This window comes from Limulus polyphemus, unplaced genomic scaffold (genome assembly GCF_000517525.1).
Source record: "Limulus polyphemus unplaced genomic scaffold, Limulus_polyphemus-2.1.2 Scaffold1356, whole genome shotgun sequence".
Classification (NCBI taxonomy): domain Eukaryota; kingdom Metazoa; phylum Arthropoda; class Merostomata; order Xiphosura; family Limulidae; genus Limulus; species Limulus polyphemus.
In genome coordinates this window covers 133,916-148,621 of record NW_013666966.1, presented here as the reverse complement: position 1 = coordinate 148,621, position 14,706 = coordinate 133,916, and the positions used below count along the sequence as shown (strand labels likewise).

At 33.1% G+C, this 14,706-nt stretch overlaps 1 protein-coding gene across 1 annotated transcript in view; it reads right to left on the bottom strand.

Annotated features, from left to right (window-relative positions):
* Positions 1-14,706, bottom strand: part of LOC106463238 (protein turtle-like) — a 195,765-nt gene that overhangs the window by 141,949 nt on the left and 39,110 nt on the right. The window lies entirely within an intron of this gene.

The following is a 14,706-nucleotide window of genomic DNA, read 5'->3' as shown; positions in this document are numbered from 1 at the left end:
CTAGCTGCCTTCCCTCTAGTCTTACACTGCTAAATTGGGGACGGCTAGCGCAGATAGCCCTCGTGTAGCTTTGCGCGAAATTAAAAAAAACAACAAACAATAGAGAGATTGAAGATATAGACACAGTTAATCGAGTCAAGTGGGCGGTATTGACCGCAAATAAAGATCGTGAATCGTTGTGAATTATAGCGTGTGTGTTTAAGTTAAAGTGACTGTGGAAATTAAGTGTATTGCAAAGTTGAATTGAGAATGAATAAGCTAGTTTTATTTAAGAAAGGACTTGTATCGGCTAAAGTTTCTCGGAAAGAATTTCTACGGAAAATTAACAAACGAGAACAGAGACGTAACAATATTAACCTTATCTCTATTCATCATACATGAACGCTAGTTTTAATGTTTAGGTATTAGCATAGAAACACACATTTTCGACATGAAGACCACAAGTTATCTCTCTTAATCACATTTGTTCTAACAACTACTTAAAACACACTAAATATAGTGATTCTTACATACAGTAAGCATTATTTCATTAAATTGTATTCACTGTACTTCTATCATATATAGTTATGGACATTTCCTTGTCCAATAAGAAAACGTACGCGTGTTTTCTTCATAACGCGAACGTTTGTGTGTGTGTCTATACATTCCAAGAGGATTGAAAGGCTTAGAGTACAATCGAAGTGACATAGCAACGTTAGTGAAACGTCACGGTGTCTAGCTGCAGGAGAGCATCAATCGATAGGCAGACAGTTGGCAAACTCGGCTGGTTTAGTGAGCAATATGCAAATCCCCCTTTTTGTAGTGACCTAAATTCAAGTTATGTGCAAAGTAAACACAAATCAATGCTATTAATGAAGGTCAATCCAAAGTTTTAAATTTTATCACATTTATTTTTAATGACGAATTAATGCGTAGGGTTTTGCTAAAGTAACTGTAGACCCCTTGAAACAGTCCTCTTTAGACTGACGGTTTCGCTGGTTAGGAAAATACGTATTCAATAAATGTGCCTGAAAGCGATATGCATAAGTTGGCTTGTCACAGCTTAGCTTAGAATCGATTTTTATTGTCTGGATCGATCGGTTATAGTAACTTGGATTATGGTTTTCACTTGTCTGTGGATTTTCGTCTTTATAGTGGCTCGTATTACGGTTTTGTCTCGTGCTGGTGTATTTTCGTCTTTATAGTGGCTTGTATTACGGTTTTGTCTCGTGCTGGTGTATTTTCGTCTTATCTTCCATTCTTCTACGTCTCTCTTCATATCCATAAAGTGAAGATTAGACCAATTTGATCCTTGAATTGATCTTTTAGACGGCATGCTTTCACTCCAACATCCCTCTTAATTATACCTTACACATATTTCACGCCATTTGTTAAGGCTAATTAAATGTAAATGAGAAATAGAAATATAAGAATTATCTTTAAAACTCGTTATTCTTTTTGCTCGAGCAATAAAAACCAAGTATCACTTTAAACAATGCTCGTAGCAAAATAAAATGCACCAGTTTTACAATTGAGACGACTAGAATTTATGCTACAGATTTACAATCTGAGCAGAGTTTTGTGTTATTTAAATATTACTTGACGTTAGAAATGTTTTGAAGCGCATTTTTTTTATTTTTGGAAGAGGAAAAATTCGAAAAGATTAAACATATACTTATAACATCAACTTTTATTCTGGATTAAATCATTTCAAACATTCCATATGAGGCTTGGTAAAAAATGTTTATCGCGAATTCAATGTACAGTTTAAGTCGATTCAGTAAAATCGGTTAGGAAAAAACATAACTTAATATTTTACTTTACAACAGCAAAGCATCAAGGTTTTGTAAAATAGAAAAATGTGGAAAATTGTGACAAATGATGCCTGTAGACAGAAGCTTGGAATATATCTTATATGAGTGTTATGTTAATTATGCAGCATGTTCACTTCTTGAACCTGTCTAAATACACATTTGGATTATGACGAAGAACATATTTGTCGCTTCGCACAAGCGAGTTGACTAAATTTATTTTTCATTAATTTAGTTATGCTATGCTAAAATTTGTAAGACAACCTTCAATCTATAAAGTTACAGCTACATTTCATTTATAAGAACAAGTACCAAAAGAACACCAGATTATTTTTAGATTTTTATGTAGATAATGAAATTGTATTCATATTCTGTAAATGTGTTGATCACTTTGTGGAAATACCAGAAATACATTTTATTATTTTAAATAACCATAAGTTTTATCGTTACATATGTTCTCCTTTTGAAATGCCTTGATGATTGATAGACAGGCTTTTATGCAATTATAGCATATAAAGATATTATCATGAAAGAGTGCGCCAGTCGAATGTCGTAACATGTATATCTGTATGTTATTTCACTAAGACTACTGCCATCGTTTTTCATATACAACACATTGTATACTTGACAACGTCTTTATAATAAGAAAAAAAATGTTCCATGCCAACAGTTATTATGATATTGTCCAAAGTTAATAAAATATGACCTCACTATGCATTGAGAAATTGTGTAAAAATAACATAATTTAATCAACAATATATATAATTTTTTTTAATCAGAAGTTATATTGAAATCGTACCACGAAGCAACTATAAAAGTACATTTCCTCGGCTACCGTTTGAAATTCAGTACATATTCTTGATTTTATTTGAATTTTATTAACTGCGTCTAAACGATGCTCATTAAAAAAATAATTGTAATCAGGAATAAATGAAACGACTGTGAACCACGGTAGATCTTACAAAGAGTTATTATTCACTCAACATCTTCGCCTCCATCAGGATTTTAGCTTGATATAATGAACTCTTTATCGCTCTAATTAAGAACCGTTCTATTCTAAAAATGTAACCACATACCAGAGCATATCATGCATGTAATCACTTCCATTATTACGAAGCTCGTGGCACATACTAAAAAATTTCATATACACGTTATTGTTTTCACAAAGAAATAATATCTTACATGATAACAGGAAAGTCTATATGGGAAAGTTAGATAAAAATTAAGCAAGCTGAATAAATAATGGTTAAGTTATTACCTATAAGTTAACCTTTGTTATTGATATCCCGAGTCAGAAGCTTAATTAATATTTGATTAGATTTAAGAAAACAACCAGCCACTATATTACTGGTTTATATATTTTTTTAGAAATGACTCTTTAATTTTCAGATCTAAGAAATCGTCGAATCTAAGGATTATTTTTAATGTTAGTGAGTAATCCGTCTTTGGTATTATTATCTCAAGGCTTGTGTTCGTCCGATTTGTTACTGCACTTTTTGCTTAACTCCTCTTTGTTTATGTATTTATTAGTAAGCTCGTGGAAAAGTCTCTCAATGCAGATGACCTTACATTCTGTACATTCTAGTTGGTATATGATATTTTTGTTAAGCAGTATCCTTCCATATGTTGAAAAGGTAATTGCTTTTCTTCTTTTTTTTTTGCGGTATATGTCGGGAATGGAAGTAAATCTCGTAAGAATTTGTTTTAAAGTGACGCCTGGTTTCTCTGTGATTCTAATTGGGAACTCGGACTTTTTTACAGCTGTCCGTAATTGCTTCGTTAGTTCATTGCTAATATACGGTGCCATAAAGTAGGTGGAGAATCCTTGTAATGTATGGTGCTCTTTTTCTTGTTATATATTTTAATTGAAATTGTTCAAAAGTGTGTTATGTATGTATTTTGTATAATAATTTGTGATAGATGAGTATCTTAAATACTTGTTCCATAAGCACTGCTTTCCAAACACCAGATATATCATCTATGTAGCAGTACCAAAGTTAAGGACCAATATTAGTTTTGTTTCCAGTGAGAAAGGACTCTTTTCAAGAAAACATCAGAAATATCAAATGAAACTTCATTATCCATGGCGATACCTTGGATTTGTTCCGAAATATCAGTTTCAACTTGGAAATTTATATTGGGTATATTATAACGCTTCCTTTAAATCAATCGATAATCCCAGAAGATCAGTGGCATTCGATGACAGCTTTGTTGGTTTTTCAATTGGTATGGACGGATAAAAGGAGATTACATCAAAACTAAACAGGTTTAGGTTTAGTTGATAAATTTTGAGCTTCTGCAAAAGCCCTGGGTACTATCAAGGAGACGAGCTCAGAGTTTACAGGACAAAACTTAGTTTATTTGTTTGTTTGTTTTTTACTTTCGCGCAAAGCTACACGACGGCTATCTGAGCAAGCCGTCCCTAATTTAGCAGTGTAAAACTATAGGGAAGGCAGCTAGTCATTACCACTCACCGCCAACGCTTGGGCTACTCTTTTACCAACGAATAGTGGGATTAACCGTCACATTATAACGCCCTCACGGCTGAAAGGGCGAGCATATTCACTCACACAAGAGAGAAAAAAATCAATCTCTTCCAAGTCCACAGATTCAGCCAAACTACAATCCTCCATATTATCTCAAACCAAGTTGTAAACTCAAAAGATTTTTCGAAAAGTTCCACATCAAAGACTGTTTCAAATCTGGCAAGACATTAAAAATGCTCTTACAAAAATAATACATCCAGCAAGTGAAGACAAATTGATCAAACTAGCTAAAAAAATACTTTATTCTTGTGAATATTTGTTTGTAATTAAGCACAAAGCTACACAATGGTCTATCTGTGATCTGCCCACCACGGGTATCGAAACCCGGATTCTAGCGTTGTAAGTCCGCAGACATACCGCTGAGCTACTGGGGGGCTTATTCTTGTGTAAAAGCCGATATAAGAGAAACGGGTAGAACTATTAGATAACAAGTCAGAGAGCAAGAAGATGCCACCAGACTTCTTTGTGAAAATTTATCTTAAATGAACAAAATCATCACCCGGAACCAACTATAAATACTAGATACGAGAAACAATTGAAAACTCAAAGGAACGTTCTACATCAATATTCAACAACTAGCAAAAATGTGTCCACACAGGTTGAGCTCCAGGTCAATTATGATGAGATCACAATGCATCCCGACTGGAGCTCTTCCTTACGGCAACGCTCTCGTCGCTTTCAATCCTATTTTGTTCTACTTTTGTTTTCCGCTCCTTTCTAATAAGATTTGTATATCCTAAATAAAATAAATGTAATGTCTCATTATGTGTGTGTGGTATTCGTACAATTAATTATATAAAATATCGGGTTTGTAGAGACAGTGATATTCAGGAGAGGACCTGAAGACACACACAAGACCTAACTAACACCGAGTAAAGACCATTCATTTATGGCAGTTTGCCTTACTCGTTCTTTATTCAACACGTATGCGACTTTACGAAGTAGTATAAAACAGCAATAAATATTATACCAAAACCAAATAAAAAACAAAAAATTAACAACAACAGACTACTGCATCGTGGCGTGATTTTTATCCAGCCATGATCGCCAAAAGACTTCAAATACCTAACTTCACCATGTAAATTCCAACTGGCTGTCCGTTGTAACCCTTCTGTCTGCAGTGGCAGCCTTTTCAGCAATTTCCTGAAAAACGCGTACATTTCTATTTATCCTCGGGATATTAAACAACTCTTGGAGATTGATTTTTAAACAAACAGTCGCTCGGTTCACCGAATATCACTCAGAAAATCTAAACTTTGTGAAAGTTATTGTTAATTCCAGCCAAACAGCCGACAGTAACCCAACCACAAAACCACGAAAACGTAATATACTGCCACCATAACCACATACCAAACCCAAGCTCCACATAAACCATAACCCTACAAGGGATTAACAGTTTCAACAGTGTGCCCAAGAAGACAAAACATTATTAACTAAAAACCTACAGCCACTAAGAAGATTCGAACGAAAGACCAACAAACACAAACACCGATTAAGAAGATCCAAAATACAGGCACATCCACTAGCAAACCTTTTACCCCAGACTGTCGTACACAGACTAAAACAAACACACGTAGAAAGATTGCAAAAGCCAAGACACGCCTTGATGCCTTGATCCAGATAGACAAGCCATTTATTTTTGTTCTCTGAATGCAATGTTTTCAATGCAAAATTAAAAGGAAAATAAGATATCAATATTCAGCAAAGAAAATCTACGGGGAAAGCTCAGCTATAACAGTTATCATTAATTAGATGTTTTCTTACACAATGCCTCATCAACTAAGTAGTGACGCGCGTGAACGGATTAACAAGACTCCAGTTATCTTTATCTACTATCCAACGAAATCACAGCTAAAGAAACGAGCTCGGAGATTACAGCGGGAAAAAAAATATAATGGTATATTTTATCACAAGTAGAAAGATATGTTATTTTACAACAAGGAATAAAAAAAGGTGGCGCCATGTGACTAACATAATAAAACATGATTAGATGTCTATATTTACAGCGTTAGAATTGTGGATGATGTCCTCTTACATCAGAGAAAAAAATATAGGATATTCTCTTAGAAAATAACTTTAGAAGTAAAGGTGACACTGTTTTATTTACATTTAATTCAATGCTTCCTAAGATGTTGAAGTCGTTAGATATAATGTTAATGCCACAGTCTTTCAAACAGTGATGAAATAAAGGTAAATATTTGTGCTTTCACTATATGTGTTTCTACACCCGAAGAAAGCTAAATATTTTAGTGATGAGCAAAAATTAGAAACATAAAAATAAAACTACAGCAAATTGTTATTTTATAAACATACATGAAAGTATCAACATACCCATACATGTATTCGTACTTCGTTAAGGCATCTTATAACTATCATTATATGAAGCTCTCTATTCCTGCTACGTTCCTTGCAAGCAATCAGCAATCACGCCTCAAATATCACGAACAAAGAAGGTGGTCGCAAGAACATTTGATTGAGTCTATGATCTTGTACTTTTCCGGTGCTGCCAAGGAGCTTATATTTACTGTAATAGAAATAGTTTTAATGGTCCTAAATTCTTTAAGAATATGAAGAAAAGTGAAGGAATATAATAAGCACTATGTATAAGATCCATCAAATCTTCAGTTCTTGAAGTCACATTACAATAAATGGCGTACATTATATGCATAGAAGCACGTGGAAATCCGGAAAATGGTTCACAATGATGCGATTATAGACCTAGATGTAATTATATCCACCGAAGTAAACTATTTGACTAATTAGCACTTATATTTGTATAAATTGTAAACAACGCGCTTTATGTACATCACACCTTTTATAACGCTAATTAATTACAAAACAATTAGATACCACGATTACGTTTTTTCTTTCATTTATAGTTTCAGATCCTTTCACTAAACACCACAATTAGACGATCCTGGATGAAATTTCCAACTGATATGATGACAGACACGTTTTGCGGTCACATACTTGATTGATGTCTTGTTACTTTTAGTCATGGTAGTGCATGAATAACTTCAAGTGATTATTAAATCCTTAAAATCATTATAGCTCAAGCAAGTGTAAGTATTTTTAGATTTGATGCAGACAGTTTAAAATGGATGTTAGTCATAGGAATATTACAATGTGAAATCGTAAAAGAACGTTAAGTACATGATTGTACCTGGTGTTTGCCTATTAACCAAAATGGAAAGAAATAACAATTCTTTTAACAGCTGTTAAGAACTTGACATAGAAGTAGTAACAATTTAATCAGACTTGTATACTTAATGGAATGTTATAGGACTAAACAATCTTTCCAAGATGCTACTAAAATATAATCACATTCATATTTATAAGTGAAACATTAATTATTAAAACATAAGACTGGAGACATAGAATTGAAATAATGGATTACCTTCTGTTTTTCCTTTTCATGAAAAAAATAGAGTAAAAGAAACAGAAATATACAATTGTTACTAATTAATCGACGGAAGTGCATCAGTAGTTCTCGGTACTGTACAACGTATGATAAATCAATCGTTAATAACGTCTAAGATATATTGAAGTTTCTTTATACAAAATGCATCAAGACATGTAAAATGAACATTATCAGTAGGTTGTGTTTTTCTGTCACTTCTTTGGTGTCAAACATAATTACACGAGAAATAAGTTTTACTCACAATTGTTTAAGAGGTCTAATGAAACAGTCACTGTTTGGAACATACTAAGAATGCGCATATTATTCACATTAGAGACATAATATCCTCCTATAATTTGGTTCTTAATATCAATATCATAGCTTTTAGAAACAACTGGAAGAAATATACTAAAAATGTGCATTCGTGAATTAAGATTACTTGAGTAAGAAAGGACATTATGTTAATATAATAACAGGTAGGCAAGCAATGATTTATAAGTATAAGGAAAAGTTTCATCGGTGGTGGAACATATTACATGTTTCGACACTTCGTCTAATGAAGATATACCAATGTTTTGTCGAAACATGTAGTATGTTCCATCATCAATAAACATTTTCATTGTGCTTATAAATCGTTATTTGCCTTCCTAGAATTAAGATCGAGCATTAAATAACCTTAATAAAATCGAAAGAAATATGTTCATTTATGACATAAAGAATTTAGATCTAACACTGTTTGCAATATTGCGTGACACTTTTTGTGTAGTAAATTCCACGGCTTTTCATGCTAAAGTATGATAGGTTACAATTTGGTACCATCTTTGATTAATGACAGAGGCTCAAGCATCAATATATACATATATAGCTAGGATACAATTTGGTACAAAGTCACCGCCATATCTGATTACTAACAGCGGATCAAGTACCTATAAATAAAAGTACGTTACTTTGCGTACCAAGTCATCATGTATATATATATATATATATAACTAAGTTACAATTTGGTACAAAGTCACTACAATCTCTGATTAATGTTAGAGGCTCAAGCACCTATATCAGGCAGGTCATGGCACTGCATATGTACGCATAGCTCGAATTGTTCATCCAAATGGTCATCAGAACTTTATAATATTACACAGTATTTCCTATGTAATGACTGAATCACAAGTTTTGGGAATGTCTGTAAGCATCATAGCAAAAATTTCGATTTCTTGTTCTTCTTTCTCCTGCATCTCTTTATTTCATGATAACTCAAAAACCAAAAACAGTGGTATCAACCAGTTTCACTGAGGTGACAATAGTTTTTATTAGTAATAATTTAAAAACATTATAATTCAAGTGTAAACGATGTTATCATTATCCCTTGAAGCTAGGTTTCTTACAAAATATTTGATGTTCCTTTAAAACGTTTAAGGACAGAGTGAAACAGAAATTACCAGCCAATAATAGATAAACAATAAATATTACAGTTGGAACTTCATTTTATTTAGAACTTGGTTATAAATATAAGCTTCCTATGTCTATTGAAAAACTGCATTAAAAAACAAGAAGCAAACAAGTAAAGAAAAAAATTTTCAAAAAAGGAAGTAGATGTAAGGATGACAAATATGAAACCTTCTTACAAAAACTATGCACACAAGAGAATAGGGATGGCATTTGCACATATATATATATATATACACACACAATTGAGTTTAATTTCTCCTATTTTTGTGTGTTAACATTCTACTACACTGTGTTAATATATGAAAATAGGGTACATTAAACTCAACTGTGATTGAACAGTTATGTATATTACTATAGGCTAACTATTGCCTGTAGGGACGATGCAAATGTCATCCCTACTATCTTATTTGCATTGTTTTTGAAGGATTCATATTAGCCATGTATAACTAAGTAGCAAGTTGGTACCAAGCAACTACCGTCTGTCATTAAAGACGGAGGCTCATGCCCACACACACACACACACACACACACATATACATAGTTAGGTTATAATTTAGTACCAAGTTACTACCATCAACTCTAAGTAATCATAGAGGCTCAAGCACCTATATAGATTGCAAGGTTAATATTTAGTACCAAGTCACTACTATCTCTGGTTAATGACAGAGGCTTAAGTACCAATATATATGGTTTAGTTACATTTTTGTACGAAGACACTAACATCTCCAGTTAATGATATAAGGTCAACCACCTATATGTATATACTACGTCACAATCTGGTACCAAGTCACTGTCATCTCTGATTAAATACAGAGGCTGAAACACGTATATATATATATATAGAGCTAGATTAGAATTTAGGTTATATATGTGTAGCTAGGTTACAATTTTGTACAAAGACTCTGTCATCTATAATTTAAGATAAAGGGTTCAAGCACCTATATCTAGGTTAATTATAGAGGTTTAATCATCTTAATATATAGCAAAATGTTATAATTTTTTACCGAGTCACTTCCATCTCTGATTAAAGATAGTGGCTCAAGCACCTATATATGTAGAACTAGATCACAATTTGGCACGAAGTCTCTACCACCAATGATTAAAGATAGAGTTTGAAGCACGAACTGGTGTATTTAAGTGTTTTACACTCACAAAAAAAGAAACCTATCATTCTATAGGTATTTGAAGAACTTGTAACATTTCGCTACAATTTAATTCTTCGTATTGTTAGCCGACACTGGGTAGCTTGTACATAATTGAATAAATACAGTTGTTTAAACACTTATTTAACAACAATTAAAAGCTTGGAATGGTTAAACAACTCTATTTATTCAAGAGGTTGAAGCACTTATATATAGCTAGGTCTAATTTGGTACCAAATCACTACCATCTCTGATTAAAGACAGAAGCTCAAGCACCTATATATGAAGTTGTATTATAATTTGGTACCAAGTTACTACCATCTCTGATTAAAGACAGAATCTCAAGCACCTATATATGAAGTTGTATTATAATTTGGTACCAAGTTACTACCATCTCTGATTAATGACAGACTCAACCACCTATGCATATATAGCTAGATCATAATTTGGTACCGAGTCACTATTATCTCTAATTAATGGTAGAGGCTCAAGCACATATATCTATAACTAGGTAACAGTTTCGAGCCAAGTCACTACCATGTTTGATTAAAGACAGAGGATCAATCACCTATATATATATAGCTAAGTTATAATTTGGTATGAAGTACTTACAATGTTCGGTGAGTAATAAAAGCTCAAGCAACAATACATATAGCTAGGTTACAAATTATTAACAAGTCACTACGATCTCTGGTTAATGATAGATGCTCAAGCAAAAAAATATATATAGCTAGGTTGTATATTCGTACCAAGTCACCATCTTTGGTTAATGATAAGGTTCAAACAACTATGTATATATCTAGGTTACAATTTGGTGTACAGTCATTACTATCTCTGGTTAATGATAGACCCTGATTTATAACTGTTGTGTAAATGATGTTATCATTACACTTGAAGTTAGCTTTCTCACAGAAATGTAGTGTTTCTTTGAGAAGATTACGTGCAGGGTGAAACAGGAACGACTAGCCAATGATAGATAAACAATAAATATTACAATTGAAACCACATTGTATTTCGAACTTCGTTATAAACACTACCTTCCTTTGTCTATTGAAACACTGCATTAAAAAATGTAGGGATAGTTAATGTGAATCCTTCAAAAAAATATAAACAAGTTAGTAGTAATGGCATTCTGACTGAATAGTTATATATATTACTATATGTTAACTCTTTCCTGATCTATTGTGTAGGGATGATGCAAATGCCATCCATATTATATATTTTTTGCCTTGTTTTTGGAGGATTCATAATAGTCATCGCTACATTTACTTCCTTTATTGAAATTTATCGTCTTTACTTATATATATAGGTAGGCTATAATTTGGTACCGAGTCACTACCATCTCTGGTTGATAATAGAGGTTCAAGCACCTATAAATATAGCTATGTTATAATTTGGTAAGAAGTCAGTAACATCTATGTTTAATTATAGAGGCTCAAGCACCTAAATACATAGCAAGGTTACAATTTCGTACCAAGTCACTACCATCTCTGATTAATGATAGAGGCTCAAGCACCTATATATATATATAAATAAGTCACAATTTGGTACAAAATCTCTGCCATCTATGATTAGGGATAGAATATCAAGCATCTATATACATATATATATATATATATATAGCTAATTCACAAGTTGATACCAAGTCACGGCCATTTACGATTAAAGATAGAGGCTCAAACACGTGCATGTGTATATATAGCTAGGTTGTAATTTGGTACCAAACAAGTACGATATTTAGTTAATGATAGAGGCTCAGCACCTACATATACATAGCTAGGTTACAGTCCGATACGAGGTCAGTACCATCTCTGATTAATGATAGAGGTCGAATCACCTATATATATATATAGCTAGGTTAAGATTTGATACGAAAGAACTACCATATCTGGTTAATGATAGAGGCTCAGCACCTACATGTACATAGCTAGGTTACAGTCCGATACGAGGTCAGTACCATCTCTGATTAATGATAGAGGTCGAATCACCTATATGTATATATATATAGCTAGGTTAAGATTTGATACGAAAGAACTACCATATCTGGTTAATGATAGAGGCTCAACCACCTACATATATATATCTAACTTACAATTTGGTACAAAGTAACTATCATTTCTGATAGATGGTAGAGGCTCAAGCACCTATAAATAAATACATATATAGCTAAGTTACAATTTGTTACCAAGTCACACCTATCTCTGATTAATGACAGAGTCTGAAGCGTCTATGTATGTATACCTAGGACATAATTTAGTACCAGGTCACTATTATCTATGATTAGGTATAGAGGCTCGAGCACATATGCATATATATAAATATATAGCTAGGTTATATTTTGGTACCAAGTCAACATCTCTGGTTAATGATAAGAGTTCAAACACTTATATGTATAACTAGGTTACCATTTGGTGGACAGTCTTTATCTTCTCTGCTTGATGATAGGGGATCAAGCACCAATATATATAGGTATGTTATATTTTGGTACCAAGTCACTATCTCTGGTTAGTGATAAGAGATCAAACACATATGTATAGAACTAGGTTACCATTTGGTGGACAGTCATTACCATCACTTGTTAATGATAGTGGCTCGAGGGCCTAGATATGTATAGCTACGTCACAATCTAGTACCAAGTCACTACTATCGTTAAAGTTTTAGGCTCAAGAACCTATATATAGATATAGCTAGATTATAATTCGGTATCAAATCACTACCATCTATGGCAGTTGGTAGATGCTCAAGTTTGTAAATATATAACTAGGCTAGGTTACAATTTCGTACCAAGTAACTATCATCTCTTGTTAAAATAGAGCCTCAAGCAGTGATATGAGACAGATAGTAGCACTGCCTATGTAGCGATGGCTGAAATTGTTTATTATAATTCTATTTTAAATATCTCCTCAATAGGTCATCAGAACTTTACAATACTACACAGTGTTTCCTTTCATAACAATATCTATGTAATGATTAAGTCACAAGTTTTGAGGATGTCTGTAAATTTCATAGCAAAAAGTTTTGATTTCTTATTTCTCCTAATTTTTTATATTACATGGTTACTCCAAAACCAAAACAATGGTGTCAAACAACTTCTCTGAGGTGACATAATTTCAAACGAATTATTCGCTTCTATAAAAATTAATAATTAGTAGCATTTAAGAAAATTATAATTCTGTTGTAAACGACGTTACGATTACCCCGTAAAATTAGATATCTTTTTCTTTTCTTTTAAAAGTTTAAGTACAGGGTGAAACAGGAATTACCAACCAATAATAGTTAAATAACTTGGTTAGAAATACAGCTTCCATGTGTATTGAAGCACTGCACTAAAAGAAAAGAAGCAAACAAATAATGAAAATAAATTTTTGAAGAAGGAAGTAGATATAGGGATGACTATTATGAATCCTAAAGAAAAAGGAAAACAAAGATAGTAGGGATGGTATTTGCATCATCCCAACATAATAGCACAGTCAAGAATTGACATATAGCAATATATATATATATATATATATATATAAATATTCAGTCACATTTGAGTTAAATGTGGTAAGAGAGAGAAAATTAAGATAAATTAAACTCAATTGCTATTGAATAGTTAAGTATATTGCTATATCTTAAGTCTTGCATATGCTATATGTATGGATGCTGCAAATGCTTTCCCTACTATCTTGTTTGCATTATTTCTGAAGGATCCATAGTAGCGATCCCTATATTTACTCCCTTTTTTGAAAAGTTTTTTCTTTACTTATATGTATAGCTAGATAACCAAGTTACTACCATCTCTAACTGATTATAGAAGCTCAAGCACATATATATACACAGCGTGGTCACAAGTAAATAGACACGACCTTTTCAGAAAAGAATGAAAATTTTCAGTCATATTCACATGAATTGATATATTCATAATTTAAATAATATCTAGTAGATCTTCCTTTCGCTTCGTGGAGTTCGTTGATCCTTTGGGGCATCGTGAGAATCATCTCGTCAATTTTAGATTGTGGGATTTTCGCCTACTCTTGATTCAAAACTTGGAGTAGATAGCTCTTCGAAGTTGGTTTTTTTGGTTATTTCTTGACTTGCCGGTCGAGTATGGCCCAGAGGTTTTCGATGGGGTTCATGTCAGGAGATTGGCTCGGCCAGGGCAACTTCTGGATACCATTTTCTTCCTGCCACTTTTGGGTGTTTCTAGGAGTGTGACACGGTGCTCCATCTTTCTGGAACAACGTTGTGTTTTTGTCCACGAAATCCGAGGAATAAAATGGCAAGAGTCCTTCCTCCAATATTTCGACGTATTTCGCAAAATTTATGTTGCCTACGCACTCTACTAAGCTCGATCTCCCACCAACCCAAAACGCTCCCCAAACCATCAAGCTGAAACCACC